The sequence below is a fragment of the Furipterus horrens genome, unplaced genomic scaffold, assembly GCF_987537825.1.
Source record: "Furipterus horrens unplaced genomic scaffold, mFurHor1.1.pri manual_scaffold_5, whole genome shotgun sequence".
NCBI lineage: Eukaryota > Metazoa > Chordata > Mammalia > Chiroptera > Furipteridae > Furipterus > Furipterus horrens.
In genome coordinates this window covers 165,514,443-165,539,314 of record NW_028327175.1, presented here as the reverse complement: position 1 = coordinate 165,539,314, position 24,872 = coordinate 165,514,443, and the positions used below count along the sequence as shown (strand labels likewise).

Below are 24,872 nucleotides of genomic sequence, written 5' to 3'. Positions count from 1 at the left end.
TAGTCCCTTACTCTCATTTGCAGCAAGATAAATTGCATTTTAGAAGAGTAGTGTGATCTAAGGGGTCTTGACATGTTTTTATTGATTTGCATAGGTTATATGCATGTATTCCTGTTTGTAGGCAAATAGTGCCACAAGTAAATTCAAGGCACCGTGCCTGTGTTTCAAGAAAATTGGAGTCATCACAGGGGAGCCAAGATGGAGTGAGCCTGGGTAAAAGAGACACATTCAGCCTGCTGGAATCTCAGAACCTCTATTAAGATTTATAGGCTGTAGGATTCTTTTGGGCTTCAACATTATTCTTAGTAAACCCTTTCTGTCTTCTGTTGTTTATAAAAACTGGCAGCTTTAGCAAAGACAGAAGCTTAAGTTGTAGGTAGCACAATTTAACATAATAGTTCTCGCCTGTCCTCCAAATAGCCTAATGCTGATTTTGCAAAAGGAAAAGAGAAAAGGGGAAGAAAAGCCACGTGAAACCACATACCATAGGCTGTTGCTCTGACATGGATGGATTTGGCTGTCACTACAGAAAAGCATTGGTAAAATTTGATTATATTTCTAATGTCAAAATTTACTAACTTTTAAGACTCTCGCGTTCCATTTCTCATTTGATTTTTCATTTTGTTATCTCAGCGCCATCAGGCCCATCACAGAGAGTAATGCTCCAATTAGCCCACAGAGTCACTCACTCAGAAGGGACTTTTTCATCCACAGGGGCTTCCCCTTTCTGCTGCCACTACTACAGCCAGGCTGTGCCTCCCCTTCCATGCAAGATTCACACACCTCTTACCACGATCTCCCTTCCCACCACCTCCTCCCCGCACCTCTGTCCAGAGCATTTGCAACAGTTTTTAGAATCACAGCATTTACAAAGGTATGGGTGGCCTTACAACATCCCTTCTGCTATTGCGTCATTTTTAAATCATGCTGTTATTGATCTTTTCACCAATTTAAACCATGGGGACAATCGGGCCTTACTTTAAGGTCCTTACCTGAACTGGTAGAAAGATCAAAAACAACTTTTGAACTTCTATTCTGTTTGAATTTCTGCCTTTCCCACAGTAGAGGTTGGATACAAATACTTTAATGTGCCGTAAAATGAGCACAGACTTTGTATGGGGATTTATACTTCTCAATGCATTCTCCAACACATTTCCTCACCTGACCCTCACAGCTGAGATGAACAATAGTTATTATCATCATACTCACGCCCCCTGGGTTAAGGGAATGTGGCAGAGATGCATGGGTGCTGAGTGCAAGTTTCACATCAGTTCAGGGTACAATAGGCACCAGAACTCAGGACCCCAACCAGTGCTTGTCTCCTTTCTGTGCACCACGCTCATCACACGGCATATCTAGCCTCCAGGACAGAGCTCAAACCCAGCTTCTTTTGTGAATCTTCTCGTCGGCAGCCGTCCGTCTCGAGAGACGATGGTGTAGCTTCTTAAGAGTCTATCTGCACCGCCGAAAATGGTTGTGCAGTCCGACTCGGGAGTGACACGGTATCTGTCTCCTCCCGTGTTGAATCGACATCTTGCAATGACGCTGGAGTGTCCTCTCCAGTGAAGCTGAAGCTACAGAGCCTGGGCAGGGTGATATGGAGGGTCTGCTGTTGTCCATGCTGTTGCCCATGTGAATCTTCTATAACAGAGAAAAAAATGTTTGCCTGGCTGTTGATATATATGTCTTTATTTCAGGAAACCACATACACTGAGTTGAATACATGAAGATATATTCAGAGCTTATCCAGTAGCCGGGTCCATGATGGTCAATAACCATGCCTTATTTCTTCCCTGGATGCACCTGAGCATCTCTTCAAAACACTTATAAAAGACTGTTTCCCAGCATTATGCCAGGCCCAAGGAAACAAAGATGAATAAGAAAGGCTCTCTACCCTCAGAGAGCTTATAGTCTAGTGCTGCGCTTTCCATTTTTTGACCATGATCTACTCTGTATTCAACATAATGACTCAGCATGTGTGTACACATGCACACACACACACACCCCTACACAGCCCCCTGGAAAAAATATTCATAAGGCAACATTTAAACTTACCATGTGCAATGCATGATGATATTTTCTATCGTATTTTAGTCTGTTTTACTTCATCTATATATAAAATGGTACTTGCAACCTTCTACATTAATTTCACAAACAAATAACGGATCATGACCCACAGTTGGAAAACCACTATCCACTGTGATTGTGGAATGATTTAGATCAGGGATCAGCAAACATTTCCTGTAAAGAGGCAGATAATAAATATTTTAGACTTTGTGGGCCAATCAGTAAAGGATATTATGTAAGCACTAACAAGAGAAAAATCTTTTCTACTTGTTTCATTGATATAATTCAAAATATTATAATAATAATTTTGTATAACACAGTTTTAATAATGAGGAGAATTTATTTATGAACATTTAAATTTGAATTTTATATCATTTTCATGTGTCACAAAGTATTATGGTATTCTCTCATTCATCATGGGAATTACGTTCCAGACCCCCTCACCCCCACGAAATAGGAATCTTATATTTATTCCACACTCTTAAACCTACGTAACTTTAACAACATACATATACAGTACCACAAAATCCCATGATATAGCAAAAATCCACGATAAATAATTAAGTATAATATTTTTTAAAATCCCACGATACAGTGAGGCCATGATAAGTGAACCACGATATAGCGACAAACTACTGTATTTTTCTTTTGATTTTTCCAGCTATTTAAAAATGCAGAAGTCATTTTTAGCTCACAGGCATATGAAAAGAGGCAGCAGGCCATAGTTTGCCAACTTCTGACTTAGAGCAAGACTGGTTTTTATTGATATGCCTGAAATTCTAATTGTTTTTTTACAAAGCTGGCTACAGAGTACCTTCAACTGGTGATTGAGAAAGACCCAAAAATATATAGATATTCAAATAACTGAGGGATGTTAAATTTAACCCTCTCAACATACTATGAGTTTGGTCCCATCTCCATCTTACCGATGAAGAAACTAAGGCAGAGGGGCAAGAGGACTTGCCTCAAAGCTTCCAAGCCCAGGGCTAGGTACACTACAGCCATCTAAGCAGTGACAGGGCCTGGCTTAGACGGCCAAGAGATGAAGACCAAGATCAATTCTGAAACAACAAACTGTCACTCCTCTAGTGGTATCAGCAGAGAGTATCATACACTCTAATATAAACACATTTTCTCTCATACCTTTCAGGTTACCAAAAAGTGCTAAGGTCAACTCTACCTGCTTCTTTTGCCATGACACAGATCACCTGCAGGAGGCTTGGATCTCAAAGTCCCTGAGTGGTAATCATTTGGGCTGGAACAGAAGTTACTACTGAACCTCATTCACAGACAAGTCTTCATGTCTTAAAGGATAGTAAGTGAGAAGACAAATCACACTGCCCAAAGCCCCCACATTCACTCCTCACCACCTTGTGCATTTGACCAAGTGCCTTCACAGCAAGAGGGAACAGCAGGGTTCACCAAGTTTGGGTGGCAGCATGTCGCAACCACAATCCATGACCAAGGCTCCCAGCATTGGCTGCGGTCTATGTTGCACATATGTTCTTCCTGGGGGCAATTATTCACACAGACAAAACATAGCATTCCAAACTTCAGGTTGTATTTATGTTCAATAATAAACCGTAGGAAATCCAGGGCTACTCAAAGTTTCCAAGTACACATGTGCTACATTGGGGAGTTAGGGGGCCCATGAAAGGAGATGATTAAAGCACAGGCATCATATAAACATGCTGTTTTATCATGTTGGTAAGGCTTCAGGAACCAAGTGTGTTACCTCTAGAAAGAGTATGTACTCAATGTTAGCTAAAATAATGCTTCTCCTTACTTCAAACTGAATGTCCAGCATTATGGTCTATTAACACTGCTAAACATGACCCTCAGAGCTAGAGAGTATGTGAGCATTGTCACAAAACCCTGGCAATGTTAGTATTTTCAACACAAACAGGTCTCTCTAATAGTGACATTTAGGTCTTTAATCAAGAGCACACACAAATAAACACACGAAACTCAACATACCAAATCAAAGTATATGCAGAAGGTAACAATGGTCAAAAAGTAAATGTCACAAGTTAAACACATAAGAGGTTACCAGTATTTTCAATTTAAATTGTTTACCACAGAGTTAATCATTTTTGCCTTAATGTATTCAAGGTCTTAATAATATATTGTTTGTACAAAGAGTCAGCTGTGAAACTGTAAGTTATTTTATTCTTCATTGTTCATTAGTAGCTCTTTATTAGAGTTTCATTGCTTTGGATTTTTTCCCTGCCTATTCTAGTCTAAAAACAAATAAATAAATAGATACATACATACACACACATATACACAGAATGAAAACAGACACAGCTTCACAGGCCCAATATTTCTGGCACTAAAAGTGAAGCTTGAGACAAGTAGACTAAAAGAATTTAAGTATACGATGATAACTTCTGCTTGAAAACACTATAAAGAAAACTCATGGTTCAATTAATCATAAATTAACATTAATAATAATCTTATTTTTTAGTTCTTTTTAAAAGCTCACAAAATGCTTTTACTTGGGCCAAGTCTGGGAAGAAGACATTACGATCTTTATTTAACAGACATGAAAAATGAGGTTGTAAAAGACAGGGCTCTCTTTTTTTGATGGGAGACAAGGAAGAGGCAAAGGAATTAAGAGCAGCAGCCTGGATTATGCATGAAGGTGAAGGAAGCCTATGAGTGTGTGCAGGCCAAAACCTATGCTCTTAAAGGCCTGGAACATAAAAAGAAAGAGAAGGAAGGGAAAGAAGTAGAATTGGATGTTACAGGTAGAGTGAATGAAGTTTTGCCAATACAAAAAAAAAAAATTCTGGCCGTATGATTTCACAAAACAAATTGTAATGCATCATTGCACAAGTTGGGTGTATCTGAAGGAAGTAGAATTAAAAAGTATCAAGGTGAGAAGCCACAGACCTTTTTACTCTTCAGAAGATCTGGATAATCTGCTAGGTAAGCAGGCAGGATGATGGGGTTAGAGTTATTGCAGGATGAGTGAAAAGGAAAAATAAAAGAAGTGACCTACTCTAGCTGTAGCACCAAAGTTCACATCATGCTATGTGCACATGGTGAGCTGATCTGTCTATGTACCCTCCCCACCCTTATATGCCCTTACTTCTACAGAAAAAAAAAAGTGTGTTCAGCAGAATCATAGCACATGCGCTTTGTTTGTGCTTATTAAATAAAAAGAAAGGATCACCTTCAACTATATTAATGACGGACTGGTGGATGAAAGATGCCTGTGAAAATTCACAACATCTGTTTGCTCCACTCTCTTCTCAGCATGCTGCACCTATTTCTCATGCTTAATGATGCTCAGCCACTCTGCAAGTTTTACGAACAAATGTGTGTTTAGCCACATTCATCATTCTGAATGAGTGTTCTTGATGAAGCCTCCACTGGCCTGTTTCGCTCTTTCTGCTACACTTTAACAAATGACAACTGCTGTACGTATTTTTCATTTGTTAAAAATAAAAAGCTAAGTGAAGGATAGGCCTGGAGGATTTTTCCCTTTCCCTTTGACTCCCCCAGAAACCTCAGCATGCCATCCATTGTATCTCTGCACCCACCAGCCATGGCACTGAAGAGGACATGCTGGGATAGCCTGCCTAGAGTCTTTGGTGTCAGAGCAACACTGGCTATGTCCCACCTATAGAATCCTGTCTCAGCACTGGGTTTTCTCTCCTTTCTCTGATTACCTACCACTCTTGGAATCTCTTTCACACAGCATGGTGTTTAAATACAGGCCTTTACTCTTCACTGGGCAGGACTTTAAACCAATAAGCTGGCCAGAAATCAGGAAATGCTGTTTATATAACCAAGAATGGCACATATTAGATCAGAGAATAGGAAACAAATAAATAGTTGTTAAATAGAGCAATAGTTTTTCTCTCCAGTTCTAAAAAAAAAAAAAAAAAAAAAAAAACCAGCCAACATACTCACTTAGTTTTAACAAACAAGGAAATATTTAGATTATCACAGGCTCAGAAACTTCAAGTAAACCAAGAGACTCAACTTTTTCATCCTCTAAAAAACTGAATTTACAATTTGAATGACCTAATAAATTAGGTCTAGTTGGCTAGAACCTAAGTGTTCAAAATAGCAAAGGTACTATATAATATGTTAAATAATAATCTTTCAGAATTTATTTTCAAGTGATTGTTTTTATACTGATCATTTAGTTAAGAGCATGAAAAGCAAAGGAAGATATTTCTTCTGTATTAAATATTCAGAATCATTGGAAATCATATTAAATTCTATTTCATAAGACAATACTTTTTTCTCTATATTTGCAATGCTGAATATTGTATTAGTATTTTTATTGCATTTAACTCAGCATGCATTGCAGAATACTTTACAAATGAAATAATCATACTATATATTCAATAAAGCCACATCATCATATCACCAGTTTAACCACAATGGTTTCTGGTTTATTCCCTTCCTGAATGTCATTAACATTTGAAAAGGAGAATGTTTCAGTCATCAAATTCAGTTGCTTCTCCCACCCCAACCTTATTTAAAATGCCCCATTAGTGACTGTGGGTTTCATATACCTCATTAACTGAATTGTTAGTACATTTCAATCTAGTTTTTCCTTTTTTTGTTTTTCTGGGATCAGGTACAAAAAACTTTTAGGAGGTAGCTACTCAACAACAAAGAAGCTAAACCTTAGCAGACACAATTAAGAATTCGTTAAAAAGTACAAAAATCAAGAAATCTGAGCCAGAAATCCAACAACATTACACAGGTATTTATTAAGGTCCTACCCTACAGGTTCCCTGAGGAGCACAAACCACCAAGGAGCCTTGGAATTCTTGAGCCCTCAAATCCATACTTGTCACAAGGCTGACTGGAGACAGAATAAAAACCATACATTAAAAATATGTGTATATTAATCTTAAATTCTACCACTTTTGTTCATCCTGTTTTGTTTTATAAACTACCAACACTAAAGATATAATTATCATCATGTAGGCAAACATAAAAATATTTGACATTTAAAAAAGACCTTCAAACTTAAAAGTGTTTGATGCAAATATCCTCAAGGACCTGCTCACATTCTTCTTCCTCTATAATGATCCCCCTCTTACCCCAGCCCACAGAGGTCATCCTTGTCTCTAAAACACAGGAGGAGTGGCTATCTGTGGCACACAATTTGACCCCACCCAGCACTATTGTTCACTGATATTTTGCTATATCCTCTCTACAATTAGAATATGGTATTACTAAGGACTGGGATCTCATTTTAGACTTCCCTTCTATCTCCCATCTTACCTATACTCAGCACTATACTGAGTACTAAGTCATTGGTATCTATATCAATATTGATATCAGTATTAGTACAGCAGGTCCTCAAGTAACATCTTTACATTCATAGCTGTTTTGTTATAACTTCGATGAGATGCTGTAGGAACTTAACTCTTTTTTTATATCAATTAGCCAATGGCAAAACTGCTTTTGTTGCACATTGTTTTGCTTAAAGTCACAGAACCTATCAGCATTGAGGACTTACTGTATATCAATAGAGAGATCCATGCAGTCATTTATTATATCTTATATTTCCAGTGACTCTATGCTTAAGTATGAAGTTAGAGCTTATTCTATTCATTCTTTCTACATATATTAGGCCTCTCCTGTTTTAGTTACTATGAGTCGTGCAAAGATAAATAAATTCCTCAATGACATTATAATGTAACTGAAAGATAAACATATCTGAATACCTACTGTAGCCAAGCCATTAACAAATTAAATACTGGAAATAAAACAGGAGATTAAGAGAAGGAAAGGGGGGTAGGTGATATAATGAGGCAAAATGGTAATGGAAAAAATACAATAAAGATTAAATCAAAAAGAAAAAGAAAAGATCGTTTGGAGACAGAGCATTTAAGAGGCTTCATCTGTAAGAATGGCATCTGAACCACTTCTTAAAGAATAGAGAAGATTGTTAGTGTTTGAAGATATGGGCAAGAATATTCAGGAAGAGAAGATAACACAATTAAAATTATGAAGGCTCAAAGGTGGGGTGCTCATCTGAGTGCAGAACAGAGAGTTCTCATTTGAAAAGCACAAGATTTAACCTAGCCATGCAGACAAGTTTAGAAAACTTTTAGGGTCTTACTAAAACAACCTCTTTTCAAATTCTTATCATCATACTTATTTCCCTTTATAAGTAATAGAAATATTGCATATGAGTCTCCAGTGGCACAGAATCCCAAAGGACAAGTTGAAAAAAATAGATTTCCTTTTCTGAATTCTCCTAGATATGGTGCTTAAATGTCACGACCTGACTCCTTTCAGGCCTCGGCTCGAGGTAACTTTTCTATTTCACTTGCAGAGGGCTCAGCACCAGATGCCACCTCCAACTCTCTGGAGCTCTACAACATGTGGGCTGCAGCAGCCTTGTCTGTAGCTGTAGAAATACAGCAAAAGCCAATGCACATTTAGTCCAAAGGTGTCTCTTTCTCTTATTGGCGATAGATGCCTTTGGGATACCTTCCAATCCTTCCTCAGATACAACATTCACCTCAGAGAGTAGAAGAAACTCTTAAGACCTCAGTCTCTACCACTTAAGTCATTCTGACCCCTTAGCACATTAACGGTGATGGTGCTTTTTCCTTATTCCATCCAAGTACCATTCAACAGAAACTGCTTGATAACGCGTTTGGGTTATTGATGCATGCTGACTATAACAGGTCCACAATCTGGCAAGAACAACAACAGGAAACTGAACAATCACCTCAAAAGAAATTCAGCACCAAACTGCAGTGCCGCTCTGGCTGATTCACTTCTGTTTGACAACTGGAACGATCATCTCTTCTTTGTCAAGAAGCCTTGGATTGCTGCGACAGCCCAGAATCAAAGAACAGTAACAGTGGGCAGTCCAAAAGGGCCTTGGCAATCACTATTTAAGTCCCTCATTCTACAGCTGACAAAATTGAGGCCCAAAGAAGCAAAATGGCTTGTTCTACGTCATGCCATTTTTCAGTAGCCCAAGTGAGACTGATATCTAGATTTTCCTGACTCCTAAATTAGTTCCTTTCTCTATACATGTTGTTTATCAGCTTTCTAAAAGTTTGGAAAACTGAATGAACAACAGTGTGGTAGGCTGATTAATACTGAATATATCCATATCTCAATACCCAAAACTTGTGACTATTACCTTACATGAGAAAAGGGACTTGGCAGATGTGATTAAGTTAAGGATTTTGAGATGGCAGGATTACCCTGGATTATCTAGGAAATAAATAGATTCATAATGATCCTTAAAAGAGGATACAGGAGGAGTCAGAGGAAGTGGTACAATGACAAAAACAAAGATGGAGTGATAGGTTTTGAAGATAGAGGAAGGGTCCACAAGCCAAGGAATACTGGCAATCACTAAAATTTGGAAACGGCAAGCAAACAGATTCTTCCCTCAGAGCTCTCCACACACCCAAATTTGAGCCCTGTGAAACTTAAACTTTTGGCGTCCACAACTATAAGAATATTCATTTGTGTTGTTTTATACCATTAAGTCTGAGGTAATTTGCTACAGTGGCAGTAGAAAACATACAAATTTTGGTACGTAGGTGTGAGGTCCTGCTGTGACAAGTACCTAAAAAGGTGGAAGTGGCTTTTGAATTTGATAATAAATAGAAGCTTGAGGAATTTCAAGGAGTATGATAAAAAAGCTAGGTTGTAAAGCAGACTGGTAGTAGAAATATTGGCACTAATGACTTTGTTGGTGAAAACTCATAAGGAAGTGAGGAGTGTGGTAGAGAAAACCAATATTCTTTCAGAGAATACCTAAATCCTCAAAAACAGACTATTGGTAGAAGTACAAATATTGAAGATGCTGCTGGTAAGAGCTCAGAAGGACATGAGGAACATGTCACTGGACACTGAAAGAAAGAAGATCCTTGTTATAGTGGCAGAAATATTCCCTGAGTTATGGCCTATAGTTAGACAGAAAGCATAACCTGTAAGAAATAAAGTTGGCTATTTAGCTAAGGAGACTTCCAAACAAAATGGTGAAGTTGCAGCCCACTTCCTCTCATTGTTATTGTAAAATGCAAGAAGAAATGGATAAATTGAGGAACTGTAATGAAAAAAAATCTTAATTCTCAGCCTATTCATATTACAAAAGGTGCTAAACTTGGAAGATACACTGTCAGGAAAGATGCTCTGGAGAGAAAGTCCAGGGTGTAACTGGACAACCTTTGGCTAGTGCCTCAGAAGAATAAAGAGTATTTATTCACGAAGAGAACCCTTAACAAGATTTGGTAGGCATGTGACTCATGAATTCCCTCAACCATCTCAGCAGACGCCAGAAACAGAAATAGCACTACCCAGGAAAAACCTGTGGAGGATCCTCGTCTCATGGAATGAGTCCCATGATATAATTAGAGACCACAAGTCTTTTGAGAATGTTATATCAACAGAAAACTGACAGCTTAGACTAAAAGGAACAACAACAACAAAAATATTAAATAAAAGAACACTGTCAGGTAACAAAAATTCTACAGACAGGAGAAAGGCTGATAAAACTACTCAGCTATAACCTTCATGAACACATGCTACCTACATAAAAAAGGAAGGGTGACCCACAAGGCAGAGCCTCAGACTCAAAGTGTAGATAGAGATCTAGACCCAGAGAGTAGATCCTCAAGCCACAGAGGATCCTAAAATCTAATGAAGCATGCCCTGCTGGGTTTAAAAATTGCTTAGGACTCATAAGTGACTCACTTTTCCTTTCACTTTCTCCCTTTTTAAATGGAATATCTAAAACTGGTATCCTATGTATAACTCACCATTGTATTTTGGGAGAAAATAATTTCTAGTTTCACAAGTCCACAAATGGAGAGTAATTTTGTCCAATAACGGACTATACCCAGACCTCATCCACAGCTAATATAGGTTATTGAAGATCATGTGATTTGAGCTGATGAGACTTAGATGAGATTTTGGACTTGAAACTGTAATGGTTGAGGCTTTTAGGGACTTGGAGATTAGGCAAAAGTAACTTTTTTATGTGTGGTTGATGTAAATCTTTGGCAGACAGAAAGACAATATATGTGTGTTGTTTTACCCACTAAGTCTGTGGCAACCTGTTATAGCAGCAAAAGGATACTAATGTAACAGAGAGAGAAAGGGCAATCAAAGGACAAGAAGGACTCCACCACACACCATCTCACTTATAGAGAAATCACAGCCCCTAAGAATAGCAAGAAACAACCTAAATCTACTTGCTACACCACCATCACAGACAGAAACCCTGGGATACAAGATGCTCTTTAGGATGTCTTTTGTACTATAATACTTGATTGCATGAGCCCTGTAAAACCCTTTTCTTTCTTGTTCCAATCAGGTATTCCATGACATGTCAGAAATAGTATAATTATATTTTCTGATTAAAATTAAGAAGCATTAGACAATATATTCCATGCTATTATCAGGTGAAAGAAACTGGCTGGGAGATTCCAAAACTAGATATCAAAATGTTTAATTTTTGTAGACATCTCAATAGTTTAGAAGACAAAGAGACAAATTATTTTAAAATGGGAGTTCCACAGAAAACCTGTGATATATGGAACCTTATTTATCCAGGAAACTAGAGACAGAGCAGTGATATATATAGGATCTCAGAATCAAAGTTAACAAAATGTAGGCACCGAAGCCAGAACCCAAATTCCTGATACACACAAAGATCATGATGTAAGAAATTTGCGGTCAAGTGGAGTAAACTAAAGCAAAATAGTGGCCATCTCTACCACCTGAGGACCTGCTAGGTTCACTGAGCTTGACACAGACCATTTTGCTCACAAGAGTCCCTCAAGAGAGGGTTTTGAAATGGACCTTTAAGAGGGTTAGATGCCTTTTCCCAGGTCATCTTTATAAACAGGTGAGTGGCTGGGCTGGGACCCCTAACCACTTCCCTCTCCACCACGCTGCCATCTACCTGGATCCGGTGATAACTGATCAGAGAACAACTGTGATGAAAGAAACTGGAAGAAGAGAAGCCTTTTGATTGCACATGGTATAAATAAACATGTCTGAAGGCAATATCAGAAAAAAACTTTTCATTATGAACCAAATAAAGTGTATACAAGCAGTCAACAAACATCTCTCAACAGCAAATGATTTGGCTTTTTCAAAAATTTATGCATTCAACATTCATTGAACAAGTGCTGAGCTGGGTACCAGCCAGAATTTAACACCCATAAGACAGCATTCCTTACCTCAAAGAATTTATGAAAGAACAAAGGGAAGAATGAATTAATGTAATAAATTTATTTGAATCTTTGTTCTGGAAAACCTAAGTAGTTAATGAATGCCTCAAAAGTGTTACTAAGAATCTAATGAAGAAAAAGGAATAAATCTATTTTCTTCTTAAAAAGGATACAATTGACCTTGGAGGTTGATTCAGAACAGCAGAATGGGATAAAAGGAAAGTGGAAAAAGTGAGGTTTTGTTTTGTTTTGTTTTTTTAATATCCTAAAATTTTCATTTTTCTCATCGAATGACTTTTTGACTTTTTTTTTTTTATATTTTAGTTTATTTTTAAGTATTTTTTTTTTTATTGATTATGTTGTTACAGTAGTCCCAATTTTTCCCTTTGCTCCCCTCCACCCAGTACCCCCCTTCCCTCCAGCAATCCTAGCCCTCCTCAGTTCATGTCCTTGGGTTGTGCATATAAGTTCTTTGGCTTCACCCTTTCCTATATTATTAATTTCCCCTTGTCTATTTTGTACCAACCAATTATGCTTCTTAATCCCTGCATCATTTTCCCATTTCTTCCCCTTTCCGCTTCCAGATGATAACCCTCCAAATGATGCCCATACCTATGATTCTGTTCCTACTCTGGTTTGCTCAGTTGGATTTTGTTTTTATTTTTTCGATTCAATTATTGATAGTTGTCAGTTTGTTGTCATTTTAATGTTCATAGTTTTGATCTTCTTTTTCTTAAGTAAGTCCCTTTAACATTTCATATAATAATGGCTTGGTGATGATGAACTTTAGATTTACCCTGTCTGGGAAGCACTTTATCTGCCTTTCCATTCTAAATGATAGCTTTGCTGGATAGAGTGATCTTGGTTGTAGGTCCTTGCTTTTCATCACTTTGAATACTTCTTGCCAGTCTCTTCTTGCCTGCAAAGTTTCTTGTGATAAATCAGCTGACAGTCTTTTGGGCACCCCTTTGTAGGAAACTCTCTGCTTTTCTCTTGCTGCTTTTAAGATTCTCTCTTTATCTTTAACCTTTGACATTTTAATTATTATGTTTCTTGGTGTGGTCCTTTTTGGGTCTAGCCTGTTTGGGACTCTGTGCTTCCTGGATTTGTATGTCTATTTCCTTCACCAAATTTGGGATGTTTGCTTTCATTATTTTTTCACATAAGCTTTCAATTCCTTGCTCTTTCTCTTCTCCTTCTGGCACCCTTATAATTCAGATGTTGGTACATTTAAAGTTGTTCCAGAGGTTCCAAAGCCTCCCATTTTTTTCAATTCTTGTTTTTTCATTCTGTACTGGTTGACTGCTTTTTTCTTCCTATGTTCCAACTCATTGATTTGAACCTCGGTTTCCTTCCCTTCACCATTGGTTTTGTGTGGATTTTCTTTTGTTTTATTTAGCATAGCCTTAATTTCTTCCTTTATGCATCTGCCATACTTAAGCCTATCTGTCAAGCCTGTGAGCATCTTTATCACCAGTGTTTTGAACTCTACAACTGTTAAATTGGCTATCTTTTCATCTGTTAGGTTAGTTATCTCCTCGTCACTTAATTCTCCCACTGGAACCTTGATCTATTTCCCCTTTTGGGCCAAACTTCTCTGTCTCCTCATCTTGGCAGTCTCCTGTGTTTGTTTGCCTCTGTGTCTTAGGTAGAGCTGTCACAGCTGTCTGGATGAGTATTTATATCTTTATTTGTTGGAATCCATGCAGCTCAATTTTCTGGAACTTCTGGTTATCTAGTTTTGAGGTAGTTGTATTCCTTCTTAGTTGTGGAAGGAGATGCAGCGTGTCTGTCTCAGCCTCCATCTTGGCCAGAAGTCCTCCAAAGAATGATTTTTAAAAACCACTTATCTCAGCACTGAGACCAATTGAGAGAAGTTCCATGGCCACAGACATCCCATCAGAACAAAAAATGCTCTCATGAGAACTGCTCATCAATGTTCCAGCTACCTCTTAAAGTTGTTAGCTCCTCACCATTCGTACGGTTCAAGAAAGGGACTGACTAGTTATCTGGCTGCCATCAAATGGACTCTTCCTTTGGGCTGGGAAACTAGAAAGGATGACCACATGGATTTCTGTGATACCCGGACTATCGATCGCCTCACCAAAAGGGCTCAGCAGACATTCAAAAAATGTTCATTTGCTAACTTTTGAACTGAGAGCTAGAGATCATCTTGTCCCAGAAACTCTAGGTGACTGGCGTTCTCTAGAACTGAACTAGTCCTTCACCTTGACTGACCACAGTACCTAACCCTGCAGGCTGGATGGCAGGACCAACTGACCCTAAAAGGCTTCTCTCAGCCCCAAGTTCCCACACTTTTATGTCTCACTTATCTGTCTTGTTGAGTAAATTATTACAGAAATACCTGCCTCAAAGACTTATAATAAAAAGAGATTCAAGAGGACAACAGCAAAGTGGAGCAGCATTCATAAGAACCCTGAGATGAAAATTCCCAGTCAGCCTTAATGCTGGAGAATTTACTTTAGGGTGTAAAAACAACACGTACTGCTATATTTCTTCACTTTATTTGCTCTCCTCTGCAGAGATTACTGCTGTGTGCGCAGCGTCGTAAGAGTGGAGAAGGTCAGGTTGACAAAACTTCTTGGTGGGGAATAATCTTTAGCCCTCCAAATGTATGTGCCTTGCAACTTCCAGGCCACAAAAGCAAACTGATTTGAAAAATGCCAAGTCTCATCTCCAAGGAAAGTCAATAACTTCTAAATGGCCCCAAGATCACATTTGTGTGGTTATAATAAACCATTAAAAACATTAAGGAATAATTCAAAATGAAAGAGCTTTCAAGGTTGTTCTTTTTTGTTTCCTTCTCAGTTTTGGCAAAGACAACATAAACCTCAGTAAAGCAAAAGGCTGCTAAAGAAAATAGGATAATGATAAAATTAGACCTGGTTGAACTTGCTTTTCACCTCCCAGCAACTTTTTAAGAAAATGATAATATTTATGTAGCAAAAAGATATTTTGCAGCTTCTCTGTGGAAGAAACTTTACTTGTTTTCAGGTTAGAGATAGTTTGGGAGTGATTCTAAAGAATCTTATTTTTCCTGGGGAGCAGTGCCCTCTCAAACCAAATATGAAAATAGTTTCAAAGGAGTCAGTATGGGGCACACGAGGAGTGCTACTCAACACGTCAGTCCCAAGCTTGTATGGGAAAGCCAGAAATGAACATGAGTTTGAGGGTGTGAAGGCAAAGCACAGTATTCTGTGTTTCCCCCAAACAGTTGCCCATCAACAATGCCAGTGCTTAGACTGCAGTTCTAAGAAAGCCCAAACACTCCAAGGAATTTCAGCCCATCCCGGAATTAAGGCCCCACTGCAGAATGTTACAACAGCTGGAACACCAAAGATCACCATCTTTCAGACCTCATATGAAGCCACAGCATGATAAACAAATTCAATAAAATTACGAATTGGCAAACTGTTTGCAACAAATGTTATTTCCTGGATAACAAGATGGATAACGTACATTCTGCAACATATGTGAGGAATTATTGAAAACAGATGTAAATGTTCTCAGACTCGAGTCTTTCTTTGGCACAAACCTGAATACATTGATTTTACACTGCTTTACATCAGTGCCCAATGTACCTCAAATAGAAACCCCTTTTACTGAACAGAAGATGTTTTAGGTAAATGTTTCTGTTGTCCTTCCCTACTTCCTAATACTTGTAATGTGGAGGGTATATGTTTCAAAAGCCCATTCAAATAAAACGTTGAATCCTTAATAAAAAAGCAAAAGCAAGTATGAGCTGCAAACAGGGGATAATAATGATACTTAAGTTACCCCAGCTCTAAAGGGCCTCTGCTAACACGCCTACACTGTCAAGAATGTTCATGACACTCCCTTACCCCATCCCTTTCAAAAGCAAAACCCTTTCCACTTAGCTAAGTGCCACTTCCATATTAGGTCTTTTGTTGTTTTTCCCCCCTCTGGCACCTCCACTCACTTGTCTATGTGGCAAAAGCAGCCATATCACTGCATCCTACCTGTCACACAATCACAATTTTTCTAATTGTAAGGAAAAAGTCTCCTGAGCATGCACAAAAACACACAATGTACAATCATCACATTTTGAAAATGGGGGCTCACAGAGGTATTTTCCATGAAAAGTAATTTACATTTTTCAGCTACAAATGCATCTTTTCTTCTAAGAAGAGTCATCTGTACAACAGATTTGTATCTGAAAATAGAAGGCCAGATTTATGCAAAAATGATCTCAGGGGATCATCACAGAAACACAAAAACGTAATTTTCTGCCAAAATTACACAGAACACTCACAAGAGATGTTTTTCAAATATGACCACTAAACATATAAAATACATAAATGAAATGGAATTAATACAAAGCAAGAGTTCTATGGCAATCTTAAATAATTTGGGGACATCAGACAAAACATCAGAATAAAATTCTTGAGAGTTTTATAAAAATTACAGAAATGCTAAAGCCGATATATTTTACACAGAAAAGAACCTCTTCTGTTTGGATTGGTCTCTCCAGTTTATTTAAATATGCCACAACTTCCCCTAAAATTCCCAAATTGTGTTTATCTTCCTGAATATAAAACTGTTACCATCACCCACAGTAAATTGAACTATAAAACTTTAAAGAAAATAGTTTAAAAGAAAGAGTTTCACAGTACCAGAACCATAAAATAAATTAGGAACGTGAGCCAGCGTGGTAAGCTATCTTACCACAGACAATGACCTAGGACATTTCAAATCAAATAACAAAAGGATCAAGGGTCATTTTTAACTACAGTGGACCCTTAAACAACATGAGCTTGAACTGCATGGGTTCACTTAATATGCAGATTTTTTTTTCAATAAATACATATAGTACTGTAAATGTATTTTCTCTTCCTTATGATTTTCTTAACATTTTCTTTTCTCTAGTTTATTGTCAGAATCCAGTATAAAATGCATACAGTATACAAAATATGTGTTAATTAACTATGTTATCACTAAGGCTTCTGATCAACAGTAGACTACTCGTGGTTAAGTTATGGGGAAGTTAAAAGCTATACATGGATTTTCAGCTGCACAGGGCAGTTGGTGCCCCTACTCTGCACATTGTTCAATGGTCAATTGTACTCTATTTTTTCAAAATTAGCAATTCCAAGAAATTGTGTGTGTGAACAAAAGCAAAAAGGTAGAATGGAAGGATCTCTGGGCCAGGGGGATAGGATATTTGGATGCTCAGGACCAGCCCTTTACTAAACTAGCATTGGACTTTAGGGAATTAACTAACTGGAGACCTCAGTTTCTTCACGTGTGAAAGAAAAAAGAGTCATACCAAAAAGTCTCCTAAGACTCCCCTAGCTTTAACAGCTAATATGTAGCAGCTAAATCACAGTAGAATTAAGCAAGAGTCACCACTTTATAATTTTTGAGGAGGTCAGATTCCACCTACGTCATAAAAATAAGCCAGGAATTTCTGAGGCCCCCAAAAGCCACATGGCACTTTTTCTTCTGTTGGAAGGTAGGAAATAAGCTCCATTTTATAGGCTAGAAAGGGAGCAGGAGACAGAGACAGTCCCACCTCTATTTGTCTTTATTTTGACATTCCACATGCAGCCGCTGTTTATGTTGGCTGTCATCCTTTGATTTCCACTATAGTTTGCAGCACGGGGGTCACTAGGTAACCTCTGCCTCCAAGAGTCTTATGAGCTCTCAACCCCCAGGCCAACAGGGCCTATGTATCTGGTGGGCTTCTCTGACAGTCTCCAGCACTTGGCAAGAGAAGATCGAAAAGATGCAGAATAATGTCAACTCGAATAGTAATCTGTTAGGTGAATGGTTCCATTGCTTACTACACAAAAGTAGGTTATGGTTTCATATATCATGTTCAATGTGCAGTAGATATTTTTTTCAACCATTCATATTAAACTGGTGTAAATGTTTTTATTCCTTGCCACATTGCTGGGTGGTAAGCTTGGGCTCTCCCAGGAATTTGTTTGTTTTAAAATGCCATGCATCTCCAGGCAGGCTTCCCTCATAAAAAATGGGCACGTCTTCTAAATGAATTTCCCCTTTTTTGCAGTTAATAACTAACCAACACAGCAGAAATACACCATGTGTGAAACCCTATTTACTATAGGTGGTAAATCACGTGCCTAACATCCTGTAATTCATTCTGAATACTGTGCTCCATTCACTGTAACACGCTTTACCCTGTGCTGGCAGGCACCAGTACCACCCAAAATTGGTGGTAAACTTCTCTCTGATTCAGGGGCTGTCCTAGGACGTGCATTTTATTCTGGGTGGGAGGAGAGAGAAAGTCAAAAGGAATTTTTAAGGAAGTGCCATGACAATTTGTACTCAGGACCAGACTCTATCACCCACCCCAGGCCCCCACCCTGCCCATGGCCTTGTCCAGAGGTGGGCCTCAGGAGAAGGCTATGTCTAGGTCAGGTCAACTCTGGTCTCTTGTGCCATCTGTCCTTGTGTTCCAACTCCCCTTTCCAGTTTTCACAATTATCCAAAGCCTACACTTAGCTAAAAGCTCATCCCCCAAGGTGTCAGCTGATAACTAAAATGTTAATATTACAGACTCTGTGAAACAGCTTCTTGTTGATGGAAGCCCTTGGGTCTAAATATCTTTAGGACCCAAAATTATTGAAAGTACTGTGGCTACACATAAGGGCAGGTGAGCCTCTTAAGTCGCTTCATATATGGGTGCCCCTACTTATCAGCCATAGTTCTTGTGTCTCTAATGGAAAACCTTTACAGATGCAGCAAACAGTAACAGTGTTCCAACACTCCTCCACAGGAGGGTAAATGATTTGAACCCTGCCCTCTAGCTACAGTCCATTTTCTGCCTCTAAAATCTCTCTTTCCAGACTTCTAGTAGCAATGTGAGGAGTTCAGTTTATAACTTGTTCAGAAAGAATGGGCTGAAGATAAAGGGGAGCACATGCCTGAAGCCCCTTGGTTCTCTCTCCTTGCCTGAGGGAGTGATTTACAGGGGAAGACTCATGGCTTCCAGGACTGTTTTGGGGTCTTACAGAATCCTTGAGAACAGAGTTTAGCAACTTTTTCTGCAAAGTTCCAGACAATACATTTTTAGGCACTGTAAGCCATACAGTCTCTTCTTCAGCTAGACAACTTTGCCATTGTATGTAGTATGAAAAAAGCCACAGGCCACATGCAGCTAAAACTTGATTTACAAAAACAGGCAGTGAGTCATAGTTTTGCTAAACCCTGATCTAGACCACAGCTGTCCAACAGAAATGCAAGCCATGAAAATAATTTAAAATTTTATAATAGCCACATTAAAAAGGTAAAAAGAAACAGATAAAAAGTTTTAAAATATATTTTATTTAATATAATATGTCCCTAAAATTATTGTTTCAATATGTAATCAAAATATAGAGTATTGATGACGTATTTTGTATTCTTTTCTCCACCAAGTCTTAAGTGCATATTTCACACTCACAGCACAGCTCAGTTCCCCACAACTCAACTCTTCAACAGGCATGCGTGGTTACTGGCTACTGTATTTGACAATGAAAGTCTAAATCAACCATTTCCTTGCCTGTTCTATGCACCAGGTGAAAAAACAGGGTCCTCCTGAGCAACAGAGGGCCACCAGCCCCATATCCAGAGACATATCCCAGGTCACTACAATACCTAGGACATCAGCAGAGAGCTGCAGCTGCCAACCCAAGGAGCCACCAACCACCACACCTCACTGGGAAATGTTTAGAAGGTGAATTTCCCGTAACTGGCAAACCTCCACAAGAGGCCATGTTTTGTTAGTCAAAAAAGATAAGGCAAATTAAAGGCATTTGAAAACAACTGAACACTAAAAGCATTTCCCCCAAAAAATAACAAAAAGTAATCATTTCACTGCTTGAATTTTGCTTCCTCTCCCTACTTCTCGTGTTATAGATCCAAAATGTCTTTCTTTTGGATTTACAGCCCCTTTCCACTACCACCAATAACAAACTCTTATTCTTAAAGCACCTCTTTGACAACAGGGCAACAGCACTAGGGTCCCTAAATCTCTGCTCCTGTTTAAACATAATCCTTCCACAGACAAAGGTTTATTTAGTAGGATTGAAGGAGGGAGGAAGTTGAGAGAGTTTCACTCCAATTCTTACTGTAATAAAAAGCCATCAAGACATTTTCTTTCCCTATGTTTTCAATGTACACAATATTCTTTTTAAAAGCATTTTCTAAAATGTGCCTAAAGTAATCTTTTCCACAGGGAAAGACAAACCTAACAAAACAGCTCTTTGTTTCAACTAACATTTTGCAAATAGAAAATAGCAATACCTGGTACAGGATCTCGGGCTTAAGGAAATTGGGAAGGCCACACTAACTGTTCTCATGGCCCCCAGTTCACCGTGAGAGGACTTGAATACCCACTAATGGATTTCAGTATGCCCTACAATGCCAACCACCATGATGTCACTAGTACCAGCAACCAGTATCCATAAAAAAAAAAACTCCCCAGTGGGGGAAAAGGCGGACAACCACCAGAGAAAACCAGTTCTTCTCTATTTCATACAGGTTCGTACTCTGCCAGTGATGTGGATTGGAAAGAGCAGTCAGGAAGCTTCCATCCCTGCAAGTATTGAAGAGCTGGCTTTGTTACCACTTGGTAGGGATGTTGAGGTTAGAGGTAGACTCCTTTGGAGGAGAGGACGATGCTGACCTAAGGCACTCTCAAACCTGAGACTAATACTCCATGACTCAATAAAATCCAATATCTCTAGATGCTAATTATCCATGTCATCCACACACTACTCAGTTTCCTCATCAGTAAATGAGAATGATACCACCTACCTGGATGGGCTGCTGCAAAAAGTAAAAATAGAACACTGAAGAGTGATCAGCATATGATACATACCACACATATGACAATTATTGTATATCATTACCTGTGAAATTAGGCAATGATACAAGATGACACACACCACTGGCAGAGCCGACCCTACAACCCTTACCTAGGACCCCCAACTCTTTACTGGCAGTTTGTCTTCCTCTGTCTCATCCTCCCCTAAAACTAAGGGGCAGGAATGTGAAAAATTATGGCCTGCATGACACAAAGGGATGTTTTCTGGGGACATTTGAAAAAGAATATCTTAAATAAAAAGGGATGCACTGAAGGAAACATCCCCCCACCCCCTGCTTTGACATAACCTTGTTGTATCCATCTGTGATTCATGGAACCATCACATTCAGATTGTGCCTACAAGGAAACAAGCTCTAGCACCAAGCCAATATTCTCAGATTGGCAGAGAGAAAGGTAGGAGTCTTGGTCTTTGATAGCAATTGCTGGACCAATCCCTTAACTGCTTGACTTAGTTTTCCTCTTATGTGAAATAATAAAACCTCCTCCCTGCTTGAGCCACTTTTTCTTGCGTCTTCTATTACAGCATTATACCGACAAGTGTTCTCTAGTTCTACAGTGTTATGACTATAAACCCAACTCCCTAATCTCAACATTCTAACACCCTCCCAAAATTCAGCTTGTTTTACCTTCCTTCAGCTTCCTGACAGACACCAAATAGATGCTTCTCTTCTCTCTCATACATATCATATCCATCATCCTTATACATTTCACTATATCAACTTAGAACATGGTCTTTCTGCTTTCTATTTACTTTCTTCCCTTTCGTTCGGGCCAAATTCAAGTCCCAATTGCTCCACAGTGATTTTTCTGATCACTTCTAGCATATATTTCTTCCCTATTCATTTCTATAGCTCTCATAGTTTGTATCACTCAGTTTATGATAAAATCACAGAATCATAGAATCTAGTTTAACCTGTTGAATAAAGAAAGAATTTCCTCAAATAACAGCCTACAATAGAGATAATCAAACTACCTCAGATTAAAGAATCCCAGCATCCGAGAGTCTGCCATCTTACAAGAGCAGCTCATCACACTCTCAAAATCTTCCTTATATGAAAACAAAATGTGGCTCCTTGTAACTGTTAGGTGTGGGTCTCCTTGAATATTCTGAGTTGAGTTATGACCTTGCATCTCCCTCCAAAGCATGAGGACAGAGGCATTCCCTTATTCATATTCATGTCACAAGCACTTAACATCATGAGTCGCACATTCTAGGCATTCAACGTATATGCTGAATAAATGACATATCTGATCCCACCACCATTGCTTACAGTGCCAGGGGGAGACCATGACTTAACATAGATCAAATTTTCTCTTCCCAGTTTGTAGAACTGGGAGTTAAAGCAGCTTATCAATCTCTAATAGGTGTGTGAAGATCAGGAACAGAAGATCTATAAGTTCAGGAACCATATTATGGCCATGTTTATCCATGAACACATGGCAGCAGAGAAAGCTAATAGGGTAGAGGGAATGAAAGCAAACATACTGAGAGAACTCAGAGGAGCTCCACAGAACGTCCAAGAGTTGAAGGAGGGAGGCGTGACTGTAAAGAGCTTTCCAAGTGCTTGTTCCAGTTCCCTATGAGGGTTGGTTAAGTGTCTAGTGTTGGAGATCCATTAGTTGACCCTATACCAACTCCTGTTTTCTGCTTAGAAAACACTGAGAAGGTTTCTGTCACAACTTAAAGATCCTTGGCCAAGGCCTTCAGCTAACTCAGTATAAGAGCATGCATGAGTGTTTAAGAAAGTTGTTTTTGTAACTAAGCAGCTAGAGACAGAGAAGTGGAATGTATGAACTATACCCTTGACCAGAACATATTGGTACAATTGAGCAAAGTCACACCCCTAAGAGCTCCCATGCCACACTACAACTCCTCTTTCTGTCCATGTAGGAAAACTGCCTACCATTCTAAAGCAATACACATTTGAGTAGACCTGCAGTCATCTTATCCCCCACGTCCCCTCAGAGTGTATGGGTCAGCTCCATAGGTGGGAGCTCCCACAAGAGGTTCTGTTTCTCTGAGTTCACAACACAACACACCAACCACTGGCCTTTATGAGGGTAACCCTCAGCCAAGGAGCCACTCTAGTCCTTGGTACTTTCTTAGTTCCCCTGGAGTCCCAGACTTCTCTTGGGTGACTCATGTGCTCTTTTGGAGCACCCAGCCATATAAAACCTTTATAGGGCATTGCCAACCAAAGCACTATTTAGTTAAAAGGTAAAAAAAATGCATGACCTAAAAATAAGTAATTATAATGACAAAATGATAGGCAGCTAGAGATATCTGGACAGATAATACCAACTGGTACCCCTTCCCATAATACTGCATGAAGTACTGTATGCTCCACCAAATCATAAAACTCTCTCTAATCTCAGCTCATTCATTCACTATTTATTGAGTATTTTCCAGATTGCCTGGGTTCAAATCTCAGTTCTGTTCCTTAAGAGTAATGTAATCTGAGGCAAGTGATTTAACACCTCATCACCTGTTACCTCTCCTGCAAAATGGAGATAATAGCAGTACCTTTATCAAACTGCTATAGTGATAATCAGTGAATTAACACATATAAAGTATTGTAAGTACTTGGCACCTAGCACTGAATAAATGTTAATTAGCATATCAGCCAAGATAGGATAGACTATGCTGCAATAACAAACAAGCTTTAAAGCTCAAGTAGCTTAACGCTTCGAGTGTCATGCATAATTCAAAATTTGAATCAACATGAGAAAAAGTTATATCAATATATAACCTGAAGTACAAAAAAAAAAAAAGAGAACAAAACATAAAATACGAATTATCCCATTGTTATTTACATTTATAGCCATTGAAAAAAGTCACTGGGAGCAACACTGGCACTTTTGGGAAAATTTGTCAGTGTCACTCACAGCGATGTTGGCACTCAAAGGGTTAAAACCACAAAGTTTTCTCTCTCATTCTATACATCCAATGTGGGTTCACTTGTAGGGAGGGGGCTCTGATTACTGTAATCACTTAGGGACCCATGCTGACAGAGTCTCCAACACCTTATAATGCTGGTTTCCCAACAGTAAGGCCTTAGGGTTTACCACAGCATAAGAGAAGGGCACTCACGGTTTATTGGATCTTAAATGCTTTTCTCTAAAAGAGGCACAAAACACTTCCTCTCCCACTGAATTGACCAAATCAAGGCACAGCTAACCTCAGAGGAAGAGAAATATAACACTCTTATATAGATAGAAAAAGAACAGGACTAGAAATATTAGTGAGCACTAATAACGTCTACCACAACTATTATTATTACTCTATACGAGGCCCTGTGCTCGACATCCACATTCTAGTAAATACTTCACACATCTAGACAACTCTTATACCTTTATATAACAAACCAATTGGTTTATGCTGGACATCTGCCTTTTATTTCTGCATGTGTTTGTGGACAGAATTCATTTCTGAGGCTGGCTCTGGTGCATATCTAAAATGCCAGGTTGTTGGTTCAGGGATTCTATCAAACCAGTTGTTGGTAGCAGGCATAAAAGCCACCTGGAGAATGACCTAAGCTGATGTATTATTTGGTAGTAGAATGATTTTGAATTAATAGATTACTCCTCCTCTACTTGGAAAACCAATGGATACAAGCTTTTTCCAACATTTCTGTGGTTTTGGATATTCTTGTAAACAGAAAGATCAATGTTAAGATGCATTTCGGACCTCCAATAATGTGAAACAATTTTTTTAACTATAATAGAAAAAAATCAACTGA

General features: G+C 38.7%; 1 protein-coding gene across 1 annotated transcript in view; it reads right to left on the bottom strand.

Annotated features, from left to right (window-relative positions):
• Positions 1–24,872, bottom strand: part of LRMDA (leucine rich melanocyte differentiation associated) — a 1,129,276-nt gene that overhangs the window by 699,569 nt on the left and 404,835 nt on the right. The gene's annotated exons all lie outside the window — the stretch shown is intronic.